The following is a 20,482-nucleotide window of genomic DNA, read 5'->3' as shown; positions in this document are numbered from 1 at the left end:
GGGAAGGAACCAGCGGCAAATTTAAAAATTAAAAAAAAATGTAATTTTCTAATAAACTAAAATCACATTACTGTATCAAACCATTTCACATACATTTTTTCCCGAGTGCTTTGTCCGGCGCCCTGCCTGCATTTTTACTGTTCTTTCTGCCTGGAAACTGAGAAATGTTCATGGCGTCCAAAAAGCGTCCCTTTAGGTCAAAAGCGGTTTTAGACCGGCTAGAGAACAGCGATAGTAAATCAGAACCACTTGCAGAATTGAGTGATAATGATTCGTGGGGGAAATTCATCATCAGACACTGAAAACGATTTTGCAACGTTGCTCAGTGATGTGCGAACTTGGCGCTATATTTCAAATTTCAGTGTTTTTGGTTTAATTATATTATTGAATTAAATTTATTATTATTATATTATTATTTTTTGTGATTATTTATTAAATTATAATTTATGATTTTGTGTTTCACGGTTTATCATACCCGGGATGTTTACTAGACTCTTGTTCGGACAGATTTCAGTGAGTTATTCCTAAATATTCCAATTAAAAAACAACATATTTCCATGCACAAAAATGTACCGCTTTGAGCACAGAAATATGGACATAATCAGACCGCTAGGGAGGTTAAACATGTCCAGTAAAAAAAATGTAAAAAATCAAATTTCTTCATAAATTTAGGCCAAAATGTATTCTGCTCCATGTCTTTGTTAAAAAAAAAAAATCCCAATACATGTAAATGAATTGGTTTACGTGAAAGTTATAGCGTTTACAAATGGCGGTATATATATTGGTTTTTTATTTCCCTTACTAGTAATGGAAACGATCAGCGACTTATAGCGGGACTGTGGCGGGCTTTCTGACACTGGGGGGGAAACTGACTTGGTGTCACTGACATCCACAGTGACACCAATACAATGATTAGTGCTAAGAAAAAGCACTGACACTGTACTAATGGCACTGGGCAGGAAGGGGTTAACATGTGGGGCAATCAAATGGTTAACTGTGTGCTGTTTCGCTATGTGTGCTGTGTGTGTGCTTCACTGTATGCACATTGCTATGCAGAGCCATACAAAGCAGTGTGAAGGAGCTGACAGGGGAGAGATCTGTGTTGTTTATAAACAGGTCTCTCCCCCATCGGAGATACTTGGCGATCACCGGGTGCCAGCGAGTAATCACCGACCAGGACCCGGTGATTGACAACCAAGGCTGCGAATGGCGGCGGGGGTAGGTGCTGTCCCCAATCTATCTGCTGATAACATAGAAGCATAGAGGAGTCACTCTGCACATGCTCAGTTTGGTGTGTATTTCTGGAGAGGGTTTTTTTTTGGGGGGGATGCATGTGATCGGAACAGAACCAATCAGCGCTGTCCGGACAGAGGGTCAGGGGTCATGCAGCCTAATAGGACAGTCAGAGGAGAATTAATCACTAGATATGGTGGCTGCAGTAGGTTTTTTTTTTTTCTTTAAGCTTTTTTCCTTCTGATTTCACCTGGTGATCTGGCCAGTAACACATCTCCTGTATTAGAGCGCCCCCACTCTTCATGAAGGAGCACAGGGGGCACAGCAGCATTGTCAGCCTGGGGGGAGGGAAGTGTTAAATGTATTAGCAGATTTAAATACACTAACAAATTGAAGCCAAACTCCAGCTCATAAAAGTTTTACGTAAATAAAAGCTAATCATTGTAAGCACCCCTGGCAGTGGTAAGTGGTTTTTCTCATCCCTGTAAACTGATACATTCTGCAAGAGAGCTTGTTCTTTTGAAAAACAGACTTGCTGACTGGATCACCAGGTGAAAATAAAACAAAGAAAGCTTAAACAAGAGAACTAATGCAGACACCACCTATAAGAATTGGCAAGTTGCAATATCATACATGTTTACTTTCGGGTTTAATACTGCTTTAACCTCCCTGGCGGTATTCCCGAGTGTAGCTCGGGGTAAAATGTCAGTACCAAAAGCGGTAACCCCGAGCTACACTCGGGCTTACCATGCGGCGCTGCATAGGAAGTCCCTGCAGCACTTGCCTTGTCCTTCGCTCCCGCGATGTGTCCCCTGCAGCGTCCCCGGCCATCTCCTCCGGCCGATGCCGGCATACGGCTTCTGTGTTCCGGTCCCTGTGACGTCGGGACGTACGGGCGCCGGCGGGAAATTTGAAAATTTTTTAAAAATGTCATTTTTTTCAAAACGATTTTTCATAGTAAAACATTGCTGTTTCAACCCATTTCACATACATTTTGTCCCGAGTGCTTTGTCCTGTCCCCTGCCTGCATTTTGAATGTTCTTTCTGCCTGGAAACTGAGAAACGTCCATGGCGTCCAAAAAGTGTCCCTTTAGGTCAAAAGAGGTTTTAGACCGGCTAGAGAACAGCGATAGTAAATCAGAACCACTTGCAGAATTGAGTGATAATGATTCGTGGGGGAAATTCATCGACACTGAAAACGATTCTGCGACTTTGCTCAGCGATGTGCGAACTTGGCGCTATATTTCAAATTTCAGTGTTTTTGGTTTGATTATATTATTGAATTAAATGTATTATTATTATATTATTATTTTTTATGATTATTTATTAAATTAAAATTTATGATTTCGTGTTTCAAATTTTATCCTACCCGGGATGTTTACTAGACTCTTGTTCGGACAGATTTCAGTGAGTTATTCCTAAAAATTACAGCCTACAATAAAAAAAACTACATATTTCCATGCAAAAAAATGTACCGCTTTCAGCACCAAAAATCGGAAATAATCAGACTGCCAGGGAGGTTAAATGATAAATAACTTTTAGAAAAATATTACAACATATCTAAACCCAAAATGTAACATATTGCAGCTTACCAGCCCTTAGATGTGGGGGTTGCATTTCTTTTATTTTTTTTTATTTTTATTTCTTTTATTATCACCTAGTTTTAGAACTACAGAAACCTTCCCTTCTTGTTGTCTCCAAAATATAGAGAGATGTTCTGTAGTCCACATACAGAGCTGGGAACAAAACTAAGGGCTCCTTCAGATGGGTGACCACAGGGCAGTAAAAACAGGTGGCTGAGCCTCCTACCCTCCCAGCTGCCTACCTGAACCTTGCAATAGCCAGGGTTGCCACAACTGTGACATTTTTATCCCGGGTTGCAGAAGCTGACAAGCGGAACCACATGTCAAACTTGCCCACTGAGTTTAATGAGGCCGCACCGCAACCACATGCAATGCACATGATTGCAATGTGGTAGTGCTGCATTAAAGGGTTAAATAAGTCAGTTAGTAGGTGATATACTGTAACACCTCCTCACTGCCTGTCAGATGCCTTCTGAAAAGCGATCTGTCCATGGATCGCTCTTCAGAGGGCACCACAAATGTGAAAGAGGTTTAACAGATAGCAGTCAGCACAGGAAGGTTATCAACTAGCAAGATTTATGGCAGGACCAACATGTATTTTTTGGACTTATTGAACAGATGACACTTTATTTTATGTATATATGGTGCTGGCAATTTACGCAGCACTTTACATATATATATTGTACATTCACATCAGTAATTGCCCTCAAGGGGCGTACAAACTAAGGTCCCTAACTTACATTCATACATACACATACTAGGGCCAGTATAGACTGGATCCAAGCATGTCTTTGGAGTGTGGGAGGAAACTGGAGTATCTGCAGGAAACCCATGCAGGCACAGGGAGAACATGCAAACTCCAGGCAGTTGGGGCTGTGGTTGGGATCAGGGGCGGACTGACAACTCATGGGGCCCCCGGGCAATAGGGGATCATGATGCCCGTGTCTTCGTCCACACTTAAACCACACCCAGTGAAAGGTACTAACGGCATCTCATGGGGCCCTCTACTGACCCTGGGCCCTCGGGCAGTGCCCGAGCTTCCAAATGGTCAGTCCGCCCCTGATTGGGATTTGAACCAACAATCCTAGTACTGCTAGGCAGAAGTGCTAACCATTAAGCCACTGTGCTGCCCTTTTAATAGTATATTTAAAGCTGAACTCTGAAATATATGAAATGTTTTCCCTAAAGTAGAACAATAAGCTATATTTTTTTTTCATTTTGGATATAGTATGGGAGGGATATACCCCCAGTCAGATTTTTTTTAAGCCACCTGTGTCCCATTGCAGAGATTTCCCTTCCTGTCCAATAGCCAAAACAGGAAGTGAGAGGAAATCCCTGCAAATCAACCATTTGCCCTCCAAAGGAATTACCCTCTTCCTGACCAGGCCATTTTTTGTGATACGGCGCTGCGTTACTTTAACTGACAATTGCGCGGTCAAGCAACGCTGCACCCAAATGAAATGTATGTCCATTTTTCACACAAATAGAGCTTTCTTTCAGTGATTGCCTGTGCGTTTTTTATTTTTTGCACTAATAAAAAAAAAACGACCAACAATTTTGAAAAAAAACCCTAATTTTTTGACTTTTTACTACTAAACATGTCCAGTAAAAAAATTTTAAAAATCAAACTTTGTTTTAAATTTAGGACAAAATTTATTCTGTTACGTCTTTGCTAAAAAAAATCCCAATATATGTAAATTAATTGGTTTACGTGAAAGATATAGCATTTAGAAATGGCGGTATAGATACTGGATTTTTTTTTTTTTTTACTAGTAATGGTGGCAATCAGCGACTTATAGCGGGACTGCGACGGACATTCTGACACTGGGGGGGAACTGACTTGGTACCAATACAGTGATCAGTGCTAAAAAAACAGCACTGACACTGTACTAATGGCAGTGGGCAGGAAGGGGTTAACATGTGGGGCGATCAAAGGGTTAACTGTGTGCCGCTTTACACTGTAAGCACACTGCTTTGTATGGCTCTGCAAAGCAATGTGCTGGAGCTGCCAGGGGAGAGATCTCTATTGTTTACATACAGGTCTCTCCCCCGTCGGAAACCCTCAGAGATCGCCATATATATATATATATATATATATACACACACACACACATACTGTATATATATATATATATATATATATATATATATACATACATACATATATATATACACATACATACATATATATATATTTATACACATACATATATATATGTAATTTTGCGCACCCGTGTCACCCTGTAGCAGTATTTCTGCTATAGGGCGGCTCGGAAGCTGTTAAAGGGTTTCCTTGAGGACCCCCAGGTAACCATAACTAGTGTCCCCATTGGAAGATTCCCCCTCTATTACTTTTCTGGGGAGCAACCCAAACGTGGGGTTTTCTTTTACTTCCACTTTTGATGATAATAGTAAACAGGATAAATAGAGGGGGAATCTCCCTAATGGGGGCACAGACAAAACTTGACAGGGGCTCTAAACCCCTTCCACTCTATCCAATACTAAAAAAAAATTTTCCCTTTAGTTACACTTTATTAGTCAGAAATAATATACGAGGGGCGTTCAAGTCACGCTGGGACTTTTCATTTTATGCTGCTAGCGTGGTGGTACTACAATCAGTAGTAAGTGGCAAGCGCGTCCTATTACTGATAGGCAACGCACATATCGCGGGCCAGTCCAGAGACCACTAATCAAGATGGCAGACGACAGTGTTAGTGTGTGTATGGAACAGCGTGTGGTGATGGAGTTTCTTGTGAACGAAGGTGTAAAACCTCTGGATAGCTACAGAAGACTTCAAGCACAATATGGTGATGACACGCTCAACTGCAGTAAGCCATATAAATGGTGTAAACGTTTCAAGGGTTGGTTTACTAAAGGCAAATAGACTGTGCACTTTGCAAGTGCAGTTGCTCCAATGCACAGCCATCCCAAGCAGTGTGCCCAAGCTGACAGGGAGGAAGACTGTAAACAAAAAACTGTCTTCCTTCCTGTTGGTGATTGTCGGTAATCACTGGCCAAGACCCGGTGACTGACATCCGCGGCCACGAATGGCAGCGTGGGTAGGGCTTGTGCGCGCACCCTACCTGGAAAAGCGAAATCATGTGTATATATATGTGATTTTGCGCACCCGTGATGCTGTGTGTCTGCTATACGGCAGCAGGTAAGCGGTTAAGGGTATGCACACTCATGCAACCATATTATTTTTACTTCCCTCCACCTAAAAGATTTGTTTGTTGTTCAATTGAGTTGTACAGTTTATAGATCACGTTAAAGGTGAAAAAGTTGTGAAATGATTTATCTTTGTCTCATTTTTTTACATCACATGTAGTATAGTGGGCGGTATGTAGTAGTATGGTGGAAGGTATGTAGTATAGTGGGCGGTATGTAGTAGTGTAGTGGGCGGTATGTAGTAGTATAGTGAGTGGTATGTAGTAGTGTGGTGGGCGGTATGTAGTAGTGTGGTGGGAGGTATGTAGTATAGTGGGCGGTATGTAGTAGTATAGTGGGCGGTATGTAGTGTAGTGGGCGGTATGTAGTGTAGTGCGCGGTATGTAGTAGTGTGGTGGGCGGTATGTAGTAGTGTAGTGGGCGGTATGTAGTAGTGTGGTGGGAGGTATGTAGTGTAGTGGGCGGTATGTAGTAGTGCGGTGGGCGGTATGTAGTGTAGCGGGCGGTATGTAGTGTAGCGGGCGGTATGTAGTAGTGTAGCGGGCGGTATGTAGTAGTGTAGCGGGCGGTATGTAGTAGTGTAGCGGGCGGTATGTAGTAGTGTAGCGATCGGTATGTAGTAGTGTAGCGGGCGGTATGTAGTAGTGTAGCGGGCGGTATGTAGTAGTGTAGCGCGCGGTATGTAGTAGTGTGGCGGGCGGTAATGTAGTAGTGTAGTGCGCGGTATGTAGTAGTGTAGTAGTGTAGTGCCCGGTATGTAGTAGTGTGGTGGGCGGTATGTAGTAGTGTGGTGGGCGGTATGTAGTAGTGTAGCGGGCGGTATGTAGTAGTGTAGCGGGCGGTATGTAGTAGTGTAGCGGGCGGTATGTAGTAGTGTAGTGCGCGGTATGTAGTAGTGTAGTGCGCGGTATGTAGTAGTGTGGTGGGCGGTATGTAGTAGTGTGGTGGGCGGTATGTAGTAGTGTGGTGGGCGGTATGTAGTAGTGTGGTGGGCGGTATGTAGTAGTGTAGTGCGCGGTATGTAGTAGTGTGGTGCGCGGTATGTAGTAGTGTGGTGGGCGGTATGTAGTAGTGTAGGGGGCGGTATGTAGTAGTGTAGTGCGCGGTATGTAGTAGTGTAGTGCGCGGTATGTAGTAGTGTGGTGGGCGGTATGTAGTAGTGTAGGTAGCGGTATGTAGTAGTGTGGTGGGCGGTATGTAGTAGTGTAGGGGGCGGTATGTAGTAGTGTGGTGGGCGGTATGTAGTAGTGTGGTGGGCGGTATGTAGTGTGGTGGGCGGTATGTAGTGTGGTGGGCGGTATGTAGTAGTGTAGGGGGCGGTATGTAGTAGTGTGGTGGGCGGTATGTAGTAGTGTAGGGGGCGGTATGTAGTAGTGTGGTGGGCGGTATGTAGTAGTGTAGGGGGCGGTATGTAGTAGTGTGGTGGGCGGTATGTAGTAGTGTAGGGGGCGGTATGTAGTAGTGTGGTGAGCGGTATGTAGTAGTGTGGTGGGCGGTATGTAGTGTGGTGGGCGGTATGTAGTAGTGTGGTGGGCGGTATGTAGTGTGGTGGGCGGTATGTAGTAGTGTAGTGGGCGGTATGTAGTGTGGTGGGCGGTATGTAGTAGTGTAGTGGGCGGTATGTAGTGTGGTGGGCGGTATGTAGTAGTGTAGGGGGCGGTATGTAGTAGTGTAGGGGGCGGTATGTAGTAGTGTGGTGGGCGGTATGTAGTAGTGTAGGGGGCGGTATGTAGTAGTGTAGGGGGCGGTATGTAGTAGTGTGGTGGGCGGTATGTAGTGTGGGGGGCGGTATGTAGTAGTGTGGTGGGCGGTATGTAGTGTGGGGGGCGGTATGTAGTAGTGTGGTGGGCGGTATGTAGTGTGGTGGGCGGTATGTAGTAGTGCGGTGGTCAGTAATATCTCCCCCCCCCCCCTTATATAGTCTGGCAATGTTGGTCTCCTCTCCTCCTGGGTGTGGCGCCCTCTTCAGGTGACCCGCCAGCGGAAGAATAGGCGGTGACCTGTGTGATGGGGAGGAGTTTGTTGGTGACCACACCCCCGGCCCCACCCGCCATAGCAGACGTTGTCTGAGGTGATTTCGTCGTCATTATACACCCGGACGGGGAGGATGATTTCCGGGACTGAGATGTTACCGTACACCGGGGAGAGTCGGGATGTCAGTTTGTCCCGGGGAGTACTCCGCCTCCTCCCCTCATGTTGGGGGCGGGGCCTGGGCTCTTCCGGTATTTGTCGGTTATTTAGCGGAGCTGCGGCCTTCTTCCGCTCCAGCCCGGACAGTGATCAGCGGCCTCTTCCTCCATGACTGACCGGGACAGGAGATTTTCGGGGTCCTACGACCATCCAAGGAGAGCTCCTCAGGGGCCACCAGCCACACCTTCCCGGACCTTGCACCTCCAGAGTGGTGAAGAACCCTCCCCCGAGGAGCCAACTAATTGTACCATGCATGGGGGAAACGCAGACATGGAGGACTGAGCACACACAGGGGCGAACTGACCATTTGGAAACTCAGGCACTGCCCGAGGGCCCGGGGTCAGTAGGGGGCCCCATGAGATGCCCCTGGTACCTTTTTCATAAGCTTTTTTGAGTGTGGGCAAGGACACAGGGGCCCCATGATCCCCTATTGCCCGGGGGCCCTATGAGTTGTCAGGGGCGGATTGACCACACCTACCGTGGACAGCCAGCCTGCTGGTTGGTGATGAGCCCTCCCCTGAGGAACCAATTAATTGTATTGAAGTGACTACACCCACCATGGACGGCCAACCTTCAGACTGGTGATGAGCCCTCCCCTGAGGAACCAATTAATTGTATTGAACTGACCACACCCATCATGGACAGACAATCTCCAGTTTGGTGATGAGCCCTCCCCTGAGGAAAGGAACCAATTGTATTTAACTGACCACATCCACTGTGGACAGCCAACCTCCAAACTGGTGATGAGCCCTCCCTCGAGGAGCCAACTAATTGTACCATGCATATGGGAAAACACCATACACAGACATGGAGAACTGACCACACCCACCATGGACGGCCAGCCTCCAGACTGGTGATAAGCCCTACCCCGAGGAGTCAATTGTATTGCGCATGGGGGAGAACACCACCCACACAGAGACATGGAGAACTCACCACACGGACCACACCCACTGTGGACGGCCAACCTTAAGACTGGTGATGAGCCCTCTCCTGAGGAGCCGACTGATGGTACCGCCCCCTTGGAAGATCACCGAGACATGGAGAGCCCACCACACCGACCACCTACCACCAGGTAAGTGTTCAGCCGAACCGGCCAAAGCCAGAGTACCTGAAATATTGTGACCCCTCCTGGCGGTTATTGCTGACCTGACATTGGTGTCCTTGGCCCTTGCTGCGGTTGTGGCCCCGACTCCTGTACACTGGGTCTTCTCATTGCCCTGTGATTGGTGTGTATAGGACATCACATCTCTCCGTCACACATAGGGACTTGGCTCCCCACATCGTACCCCATCATAGGACCCCCAGAAATAAGCATCAAAAACATGCGTGCAAAACGCAAACTGCATTGGTGTAAACCAGGCTTGAAATGCATTAAAAACCCATCAAAAACGCACATGCTGCATTTTTTATGTGTTTTACATTTTTAATCTGCCCAGCAACAAGTTGCCAAATTAAAAAAAAAAAAACCTCAAAATGCGTCCAAACGCACTGCAAAACAGACAAAACGCAAATTGCATTGGTGTAATCCAGGCCTGAAATGCATTGAAAACCCATCAAAAACGCACGTTGCATTTTTGATGTGTTTAAAATTTTTAATCTGCCCAGCAACAAGTTGGCCAAAATTTTTTTTTTAAAACTCAAAACACATTAAAAAAATGGGTCCAAACACACTGCAAAACAGACAAAACGCAGATTGCATATCTGTGAACTAGGCCTGAAATGCATTGAAAACACATCACGAATGCACACGTGTTGCATTTTTAATGCATTTTGTGTTTTTAATCTGCCCAGCAACAAGTTAGCCAGAAAAAAAAAACGCATCAAAAACTTGAGTGCAAAAATACAAAATGCACTGCAAAACGGACAAAATGCAACTGGTGTGAACCAGGCCTGAAATGCATGTGTTGCGTTTTTGATGAATTTTGCGTTTTCAATCTGCCCACCAACAAGTTGGTCAAACCCCCCCCCCCCCCCCCAACACACACAAATTACATAAAAATGTAAAAAATGTGCGTGCAAAAACTGCGAAATGCACTGCAAAACAGGCAAAACGCAAACTGCATTTGTGTAATCCAGGCCTGAAATGCATTGAAAACTGTGCATTTTTTATGCGTTTTAAATTTTTAATCTGCCCAGCAACAAGTTGGCTAATTTTATTTTATTTTTTTTTTAAACTCAAAACGCATAAAAAAAATGCATCCAAACGCATTGCAAAAAGCTCTGCAAAACAGACAAAACGCAAATTGCATTGATGTGAACTAGGCCTGAAATGCATTGAAAACGCATCAAGAAGACACATGTGTTGCGATTTTTATACATTTTCGGTTTTGTGTTGCGATTTTTATACATTTTCGGTTTTTAATCTGCCCAGCAACAAGTTAGCCCAAAAAAAAATAAATGCAAAAATACAAAGTGTACTGAAAAACGGACAAAATGCAACTGGTGTGAACCAGGCCTGAAATGCATGTGTTGCGTTTTTGATGAATTTTGCGTTTTTAATCTGCCCACCAACAAGTTGGCCAAAAAAAACACCACAAATCACATCAAAAAAAGTGTCACAAATGTGCGTGCAAAAACCGCAAAGCGCACTGCAGAATGGACAAAACGCAAATTGGTGTGGAAACAGGCCTGAAATGCATTGAAAACGCAGAAACAAATGTGCTTTGCGGTTTTTTGTTTTTTGTTTTTTTAACTGCCCAGCAACAAGTTGGCCACCAAAAAAGCTTAAAGAAATGCAAAATGCATCAAAAAATGCGTGAAAAACACAAACCACACAAAACGCAAACTGCATTGGTGTGAACCAGGCCTGAAACGCATTGAAAACCCAAAAAAACCGTACATCTGTTGCATTTTTGAGTCACATGACCTATGAAAAATGCACCCTAAATGTGGTAAAATTGCGGCAAATCACAGGAAAAATTACGCGTTTTTGTTGGCCATTATCGGCTCCTTTTTTCCTATGGACAAAATGCTGATTACCCCATTCTCGGTCAGTACATTTTGGGCGCTGGTATATGGGTGCGTCCCTAGTTAGTAAACCTAGATGTGTCATCACAGCGACTCAGGCCGCAGTCACTTGTAGCACGAGTATTCCCACTACACAATTGTGACAGCCAATGGCAGGGCTTTTGTTCAATGGGAACACGGGTGAACGCAGTGCCTGCACATCCAATACTGAATGTGTGTAATGACAAGGGGTGCCGGGGTGGGCTGGAAGGTATATTGATGCTGGCTGCTGAGGGATCTATTGTCACTGGAGGGGATCTATTTTTGATAGGTGATCTATTGTTGCTGGTGGGGATCTATTGTCACTGGGGGGTAGTGTTGCTGAGGGAGTTTATTTATGCATGGGGGGTCTGTTGCTGGTGAGGAATCTACTGTTGCTATGGGGGGGGGGCAGTTGTTGCTGTGGGGGATCTACTATTGAGGGAGAGGTCTATAGAAACTGGCTGCTGGAGGATCTATTTTTTCTGTTGATGGTCTCCTGTTGCTGTGGTGGATCTGCTGTTGCTGGGGTGGTATTTTGTTGCAGGAGGGGGGGGGTCTATTGTTTTGTGGAAGAGTCTATTGTGTGGGGAATGACTTGTTACTGGGGGAATCTTCTGTTACTAGGGGGATCAGCTGTTGTGTGGGGGATTTGTTGCTGGGGTGATCCATGCTTACTGGGGGAGTAGTTTCTTACTGGGGGATTCTATTGTTTTGTGGGGGATCTATTGTTGCTGTGGAATCTGATGTTGTGTATGGGGATCTCTTGTTGCTGAGGAGTATATTGCTGTGCGGTGGATCTCTTGTTGCTGTAGCGGATCTATTGTTGTGTGGGAGATATATTGTTTTTGGGGGATTTATTTTTACTAGGGGAGTCTATTGTTATTGGAGGATCTATTGTTGCTCAGGGGCATCTATTTTACTGCTTTTCTTGTTATCATGAACAAATTACCACAAAATGATGTGTTTCAGTTTTCTCTAAATGGGGGTGGTCCTGGGAGGTGCTTGCAGGTAGGAAGTGGGCGGAGACAAGGGTTGATTCAGAAAAGAGGAGTTCCTGCATCTATCCCTGGGCAATCGTCAGTCAAATCTGTTCACTTGAACGGGCCGCCCTATGTGCATTTGTTGCCCAAAAAGAATCTCCTGTTCCTTTTTCGGAGCGACAAGCTTCACACAATTTTGAAAGGTGCGGTTTGTCGTACAATCCGGTCATGGAACAATAGCGGCAGAGTTGTACCCAAAGGATAGTGGCACCAAAACAAAACCTGTACAGTGCCCCCTGTACACTACTGCCCTGCTGACCCCCTGTACACTACTGCCCTGCTGACCCCCTGTACACTACTGCCCTGCTGACCCCCTGTACACTACTGCCCTGCTGACCCCTGTACACTACTGCCCTGCTGACCCCTGTACACTACTGCCCTGCTGACCCCTGTACACTACTGCCGATCCCCTGTACACTACTGCCCTGCTGATCCCTGTACACTACTGCCCTGCTGACCCCCTGTACACTACTGCCCTGCTGACCCCCTGTACACTACTGCCCTGCTGATCCCTGTACACTACTGCCCTGCTGATCCCTGTACACTACTGCCCTGCTGATCCCCTGTACACTACTGCCCTGCTGATCCCCTGTACACTACTGCCCTGCTGACCCCCTGTACACTACTGCCCTGCTGACCCCCTGTACACTACTGCCCTGCTGACCCCCTGTACACTACTGCCCTGCTGACCCCCTGTACACTACTGCCCTGCTGACCCCCTGTACACTACTGCCCTGCTGACCCCCTGTACACTACTGCCCTGCTGACCCCTGTACACTACTGCCGATCTCCTGTACACTACTGCCCTGCTGACCCCCTGTACACTACTGCCCTGCTGACCCCCTGTACACTACTGCCCTGCTGACCCCCTGTACACTACTGCCCTGCTGACCCCCTGTACACTACTGCCCTGCTGACCCCTGTACACTACTGCCCTGCTGATTCCTGTACACTACTGCCCTGCTGATTCCTGTACACTACTGCCCTGCTGATCCCCTGTACACTACTGCCCTGCTGATCCCCTGTACACTACTGCCCTGCTGATCCCCTGTACACTACTGCCCTGCTGACCCGTGTACACTACTGCCCTGCTGATCCCCTGTACACCGCCTTGCTGATCCCTTGTACATCGCCTTGCTGACCCCCTGTACACCGCCCTCCTGACCCCCTGTACTCTTTCCTGTTGTCCCCTGTACACCGCCCTGCTGACCTCCCATCCTTTGTCCCCCTGAAGTTTTTTACTGCACCCCCACATTAGGCAGGCTAGATCTGGCTCTGATATGTGCATACTCTCAGAAGGTAGGGACTAAGTGTTCTTCAGGTATTTTTTTCCCCATTTTTGAATAATTGATTGGTATTTGTGTATGGTCAATTTCATTTCCTTATACTTTTTCTTTGTGAAAAAAATGTAAATAGTAAGGTTAACTTGGAGTCATTTTTGGCACTAGGACAGGTCCAGGATAATTAACCACTTGAGCTCCAGAAACCTTTTACCCCCTTCGTGACCAGGCAATTTTTTCAATATTTGGCACTGCGCTACTTTGGCAATTGTGTGGTCATGCAGAGCTCTACCCAAACTAAATTTGTAATTTTTTCCACACAAATAGAGCTTTTTTTTTTGTGTTATTTGATCACCAGTGAGTTTTTTTTTTATCTTTTGTGCTATAAAAGAAAAAAACAAAAATTTGCAAAAAAAAAAATAAAAATAACATTTTTTACTATAAAACAAAAAAATAAAAATTTATCAAATTTTGTCCAAAATGTATTCTGCTACATGTTTTTGATAAAAAAAAAAAAATCCCAATACGTGTATATTGATTGGTTTGCGTGACAGTTAAAGAGCCTATAGACCAGTGGTTCTTAACCTGGGTTCGATCGAACCCCAGGGGTTCGGTGAGTCAGTCTCGCGGGTTCGGCAGAGGTGAAGACCCACACCCGACTCATATGATTCGTGATGACATGCCCCGCTTGTCCATCATTGGCTGCAGGTGGTCACGCAACATCGCTTAGCCCAGTGGTCGGCAAGCCGCGGCTCGCGAGCCACATGCGGCTCTTTACACGCTTTAATGCGGCTCTTGTGTGCCGGGCGCCCGCTCCCCTCCCTCCTCTCGGGCGGCAGGGACTCTGCAGCGTGATCCAAAAAAAAAAACCAGCCAGGGCAGCGCGCTCAAATGCAATGATTGGCCAGTCTCGCTGCCACTCACATCCTGATAGCCAGTGATTGGTTGTCAGGATGTGTGTAGGCGGGGCAGCGTGACGAACGTGAGAGGAGCTAGGCTCCTCTCACAGTCTGCCCTGAAGACCGGAACGGCGCGGGAATACGGAGAGAGGAACGCGCGGAGCAAAGGTAAGTGAATTGACACAGGGGGGACTTGGCTTACTACTTGCTACTTACTACTACTATATAAGGGATGAATTAATATGGGGGATGAATTAATATATGGGGGATGAATTAATATGGGGGATGAATTAATATATGGGGGATGAATTACTATGGGGGATGAATTACTATGGGGGATGAATTACTATATGGGGGATGAATTACTATGGGGGATGAATTACTATGGGGGATGAATTACTATAAAACAGTGGTTCTTAACCTGGGTTCGATCGAACCCCAGGGGTTCAGTGAGTCAGTCTCGCGGGTTCGGCAGAGGTGAAGACCCACACCCGACTCATATGATTCGTGCAGTAAATATTCATTATTACGTTTTTGTTTTTGTGTGAAAATCATGTTTTAATGGTTTTGTTCTTTGTTCTTAACGGTTTTGTTAATTTTGTGCACCTATGTATAAATATATACCTATGTTTTGAATTTTAAAAATCATATTTTATTTTTCCAATTAAGAAGGGTTCGGTGAATGCGCATATGAAACTGGTGGGGTTCAGTACCTCCAAGAAGATTAAGAACCACTGCTATAGACTATGGTATATATCCTGGAATTTTTGCTAATGGCGACAATCAGCAACTTATAATGGGACTGCGATAGTGTGCCGGGCAATCTCACCCTAACACTGGGGGGGGAACTGACATCACCAGTGACACTAATACAGTGATCAGTGATACTACTATACACTGTCACTGTACTAATCACTAATGCCTCGTACACACTATAAGAAAATCGTACGAAAATGTTCGTACGAGGACCGATCGTCCGATAATCGGATCGTTATTACACAGCTTTTGAGAGCCGATCACGACAATATCCGAAGGGACACGCGCAAAAATGTTTCTCATACGATACTAGATTGTACGATTTTCGTTTAATCAGTACAGTAGTCGTCTGAAAATACAATGTAAATACAAGGCAATTTATTATTATTATACAGTATTTATAAAGCGCCAAGAGTTCGCTCAGCGCTGTACATTACAATGGGGGACAGAACATGCGACAGTACAGTAACAATGTGATACACGAGGGGTTCAAGGACCCTGCTCTTTCGAGCTTACAATCTAGGATGACATCACTTTCAAAATTCTTTTCTTTCATAGGAGAACTTTAGTATCTTTAGTAACCTTTTCACTTTCGATGTGAGACTAGCAGGTGAAAAAAGAACGGCCGATCGTTCGTCCGATATTCTCATCGTTTGTATGGGGCATAAGGACACTGGCTGGGAAGGGGTTAACATCTAGGGCAATCAGGGGGGTTAAATATGTGCCTAACAATGTGTGATGTGTGTAAAGAGTGCTGCTTTATCTAGCTGATCTCTGACAGATTGCTCCCTTGGTTCAGAGTTCTGTGTTGTTTACCAACACAAGAACTCTGGGCTGTGATTGGACACAGCCACTTAGCAGGTCCCGACCATGAATCATTGGCCAGGACTTGCTGACAGGCTCCCGCTATGTGCAATGACAGCTGGTGCCGAGGGGGGCACATGCACCCTAAACTTGGAAACAGGCGGTGACATACCAGTATGCCGCTTTGCCTACAGCTGCCGCTCGCCCACAGTATAGTGTGGGTGGGCGGGTGGCAAGTGGTTAAAAGATGATTAACCCCTTTACGCCGGCAGCACACAAATGTCCAGCCTCCTGGAGTCTGGGCCCAGACGCCGAGCGGCCGCACATTGGTGTTCAGGTAAGAAAAAACGTGCTGAGAGCGCGTGCCCTGCGCGCTCCCAGCACACATGTCCGATACTCACGGAAAGGTCTGCTCTTTCGATTGGGACCTTTCCCGATCATGTGACCGCCGTGACGACGCGTCACAGCGGTCACATGATCCCTAAACCCCGTCCCGCCTTCTGAAACTCTTAAAGGGCCGGGAGGCGCCAGCGGGAAGGGGTTAAGTAATTTAAAGCACCACCTTAATTTTTCCTTCCCTATTGACCCGTTTTTGGGCAACATTTTGGGGAAATAACTAATTTCAGCTCATTCCTACCAATGATCAGAGGCTGATCTGTAAGTCCTGCAGTGGTCCCAGATTCACGGACATTGGCAGTGTGTGCCCGGCCTGCACAGCCTGTAGGACATGGTGACTTAGCGCCTTATTCTGGAGATGAAGGATGGAGCTCTGACACATACCGGAGTGTAGGGGAAGACATCCTCGTCTGATATAATCACTTGGTGAACAGCAGATTTGGGTTGGCGCCTGCAGAGATTCTCTTTGTCTGGTAAAGCTGGCCTTTTTAGGTTGTTCTGCAAGCTGCCTTAAGTCTGATGGGGAGGCCTGCCAAGATCCTAAACTCCTGAAATGACAGGGAACCTGCGCTATGAAATAAATAAAAGCTGAGATTTATGACACTTTTGATGGCTGAAGATATTAAAAGGAAATGTTAAAGAGAAATCGTCTCCTGAGATCGAACTGTTCTGGATTGCATCTCTGTAAAACGGAGATCGTTCTTAAGGTTCAGTCTGGGCCGGACTTAGCCACTAGGCACAGTAGGCATCTGCCTATAGAAGACAAGAAAAATGCTGAAAGAGTCAAATTTTTCAGGAGCCTAATATGTACAGTCCTGAGGAAAGAAGGGAAAGTGGGGATATGACCAAAATGAAATGCATGACGGGTGTGAATAAAGTTCAGGAGATCAATGTTTTCCATATGAAGCAAAGATCAAGAACACGGGGACATGACTTCACACCAACAGAAGGAAAGATCAAAACTCAGCCTTAGTCTAGGTTCACATCGAAGTGTTTTGCGGTGCGTTTTGCACTTTGCAGAAATGCAGTACAGTCCGTTTAACATGGTTTCCTATGGGACACATTCACATTTCCACGTTTTCACACGGTTCATTTTTTGGAAAGGGTCAGGGACTTTTTTTTACCACTTCCAGTCCGGAAACTTTCACCTCCTTCCGGTCAAGGCCAATTTTCAGCTTTCATCACTATCACACTTTGAATGACAATTGCGTGGTCATGCAACACTGTACCAATATGATTTTTTTAGCATTTTTTTGAGACCGATAAAGCTTTATTTTGGTGGTATTTATTCACCACTGGGATTTTTATTTTTTTTTGCTATGTAAATGAAAATGTCCAAAAATGTTGAAAAAAAGTGTTTTTCTTATAAAATTTTGCAAATAAATATTTCATCATAAATCTTGGCAAAAAATTTATTCCGTTATCTTTTTAGTTGAAAAAAATAACCCAAATTAGTTTATAACCCAAAATTATAATTTTTTTATTTTTTTTTTATTTTACATACGGTCACCATGGTGACACTACTACTTGTGGGGGGTGATGAAGATTTTTTTTTTTTTTTTATACCCATAAAGGCTGTAAAAGCAATCATTTCTCCTCTCTTCTTGCAGCCATTGAGAACTACTGAGTGAGCTGTGATTGGTCACAGCTTGTCACATGGTACAAGGCTGTTGTGAATAGCCTTGTACCATGTGACCTCTGTGATCATTCACAGATTTCACACATAGTAAGCAATGATGTCAGAAGTGACATCTTGCTTACTACTCTGCATTTGAAAACTTGATTGGCCAATCAGTGATCACATGATCGGGACCTCACACAAAAGGTCCCATCCGACGATCGGTGTTCCACTGTGTCCGGAGGACACAGTGGGCACTGGATCGTGGGGCTGTGTGCTCCCAGGGAGCGCGCACAAGCAGGGTGTGGGGAGGCCGTTTATAAGCGGCCACCCAACCCTGCACTGCCACCGTCCGGCCATTTTTATACAACGGCCGGACGGGAGGTGGTTAAACGCAAAACGTTGCAATTTTGGGTTCTATAGACTTCAATGGAGATGCTGCAGATATGCATGTTGTGAGTTTTTGATGCGAATTTTCGGTTTAATCTGCTCAGAAACAGTTGGCAAAAAAAACTGAACACTGCGTCAAAAACGCAAATAAGCACTGCAGAAACAGATCAAACGCAAAATGTAAAGGTGTGAACCTAGCCTTAGACTGTATTATTTTACTGAAAGAGTAGTTGATGTTTGGGACACACTGGAGTTGATTTACTAAAACTGGGAGTGTGCAAAATCTGGTGCAACTGTGCATGGTAACCAGTCAGCTTCCAGGCTTCACCCTAGGTTCACATCTGTGTGCGTGGTGCCATTGTGGATCTGCACAAAAATCCGTGCAGCTGCACCACCCGCACAGAAAAACGCGGACCCGTGGGCTAATGACACGCCGCTTGCACTGGAAAACGTAACCGTACTGGGAACCGAGGGTCCTGTGTGGGCTGCGTTTTCCGAAGAAGTGCAGGGACTCCTTCCCTGCGTGTCACGGGCATGGGAATCCATTCAAATGAATGGGCTCTCGTGTCCGTGCAAAACGCAGCCAACACGGTTGCATAAATGTGAACCGGTGGTCGTTGCCAAAGCTTAATTGAGATGAAGTTAGAAGCCGATTGGCTACCATGCACAGCTGCACCAGGTTCTGCGTGCTCCAGTTTTAGTAAATTTCCCTCATTCAGTCAACAGTAAGGCGCATATTTAAAAAAAATGCCAGCTGTTTATCCATTGAAACTGCAAATGTGGCTATGTTCTCTACAGATCGCATGTTAGTCATTGGAGATAAAAAAAAAAAAAGCAGTGTGAATGGTGAAATTCCACATTATGGCCAATAGATGTAGTGGAGGAGCATTCTTGTTTCCTGTGTCAGTCAGCACCATCTGTTGGCCATAATGTGGTATTTTCCACACTCACAATTGAATTGCAGAGATTATAGCCTAAGAACATATAATAGACCTCCTCTGTAACTCTAAATTGGTAACCTGCAAAAGTTTTGAAAGCGTCGCCTATGGGATTTTTAAGTACCATAGTTTCACGCCATTCCAGGAGTGTGCGCAATTTTAAAGTGTGATATGTCAGGTATCTATTTACACGGAGTAACATCACCTTTTATATTTTACCAAAGAATTAGATTATATATTGTATTTTTTTGCATTAAAATTTATTAAAGTGTATTTTTTCCTTAAAAATTGCATTTGAAAAACTACTGCACAAATACTGTGCGACGTAACAAAATGGCAACTAGCCCCATTTTATCGGCTAAAAAAATATATATATTATATGGGGGTTCTAAGTAATTTTCTAGCAAAAAAACTATGATTTTTACATGTAGGAGAGAAATGCCAGAATTGGCCTAGGTGGCAAGTAAAGTCCAACTCTGGGCTGAGCCACTGCCAGTTCTTCCTTCTCCACCCCCAAGTATTTTTTTATACTCCGCTTCCATGCTTTATTGCCAAAGCTTAATTGAACGAGCTGAAGTTAGAAGCTGATTGGCTACCTTGCACAGTTGCTCCAGATTCTGTGTGCTCCAGTTTTAGTAAATCTCCTCCACTGGGTTGTTATCTTCCAGCTCTGGGCAGTCCTGGGTGATGCATAAAGTGGTGGTGGGAGAGGTGGGCCTATGACACTGTGGACTCACAGGACATCCTCAGTTTTCCAGATGGAAGGACAGCAGCTTTCATCCAACCCAGAAGAGCTGAGACATCTTGTGATGGACAAACAGGACTTCATGGAACAGCACTGAAATACATGTGAATGTTGCAGGGAGAGCTGCTTTTTTGTTTTGTTACAGGGCCGGTTCACACCAGATGCAGTCCAGTGTGTTTTTATCTGCATCAAAAATACATTCACAGTGTTTACCAGTGCAGTCAACAAAAGTAGAACAGGTTGCATTTTTTTTTTTGCATGGAGCACATCCAGAATGTGGCAAAACTAGGGAAGCACTGATATGACGGCCGTTGAAAGTTGCAGGCCAAAAAACGGAAAATTGTATCATACTTACCGTAATTTTCCTTCCCTGATGCCAATCCATGGCAGCATACATGTGATATAGCTCCGCCCCTATATCCACCCACAGGACCGGTGTATATCTATAAAAGTC

General features: G+C 45.2%; 1 protein-coding gene across 6 annotated transcripts in view; it reads left to right on the top strand.

The window, feature by feature from the left end:
- GJA5 (gap junction protein alpha 5) overlaps window positions 1–20,482 on the top strand; it is a 162,980-nt gene that overhangs the window by 86,466 nt on the left and 56,032 nt on the right. The window contains exon 1 of one of the 6 annotated variants that reach the window (XM_089691910.1): window positions 8,189–9,246. The exons of the other annotated variants lie outside the window; for them this stretch is intronic. The gene's annotated coding sequence lies outside the window, so the exon portion shown is untranslated. Of the gene's footprint in view, window positions 1–8,188; window positions 9,247–20,482 lie in introns of those variants that run through there. 6 annotated transcript variants of the gene reach the window in all.

The sequence above is a fragment of the Staurois parvus genome, unplaced genomic scaffold, assembly GCF_062004578.1.
Source record: "Staurois parvus isolate SC_StPar_1 unplaced genomic scaffold, SC_StPar_1.0 ptg000574l, whole genome shotgun sequence".
Classification (NCBI taxonomy): Eukaryota; Metazoa; Chordata; class Amphibia; order Anura; family Ranidae; genus Staurois; species Staurois parvus.
This window is presented reverse-complemented; position numbering and strand designations above follow the sequence as displayed.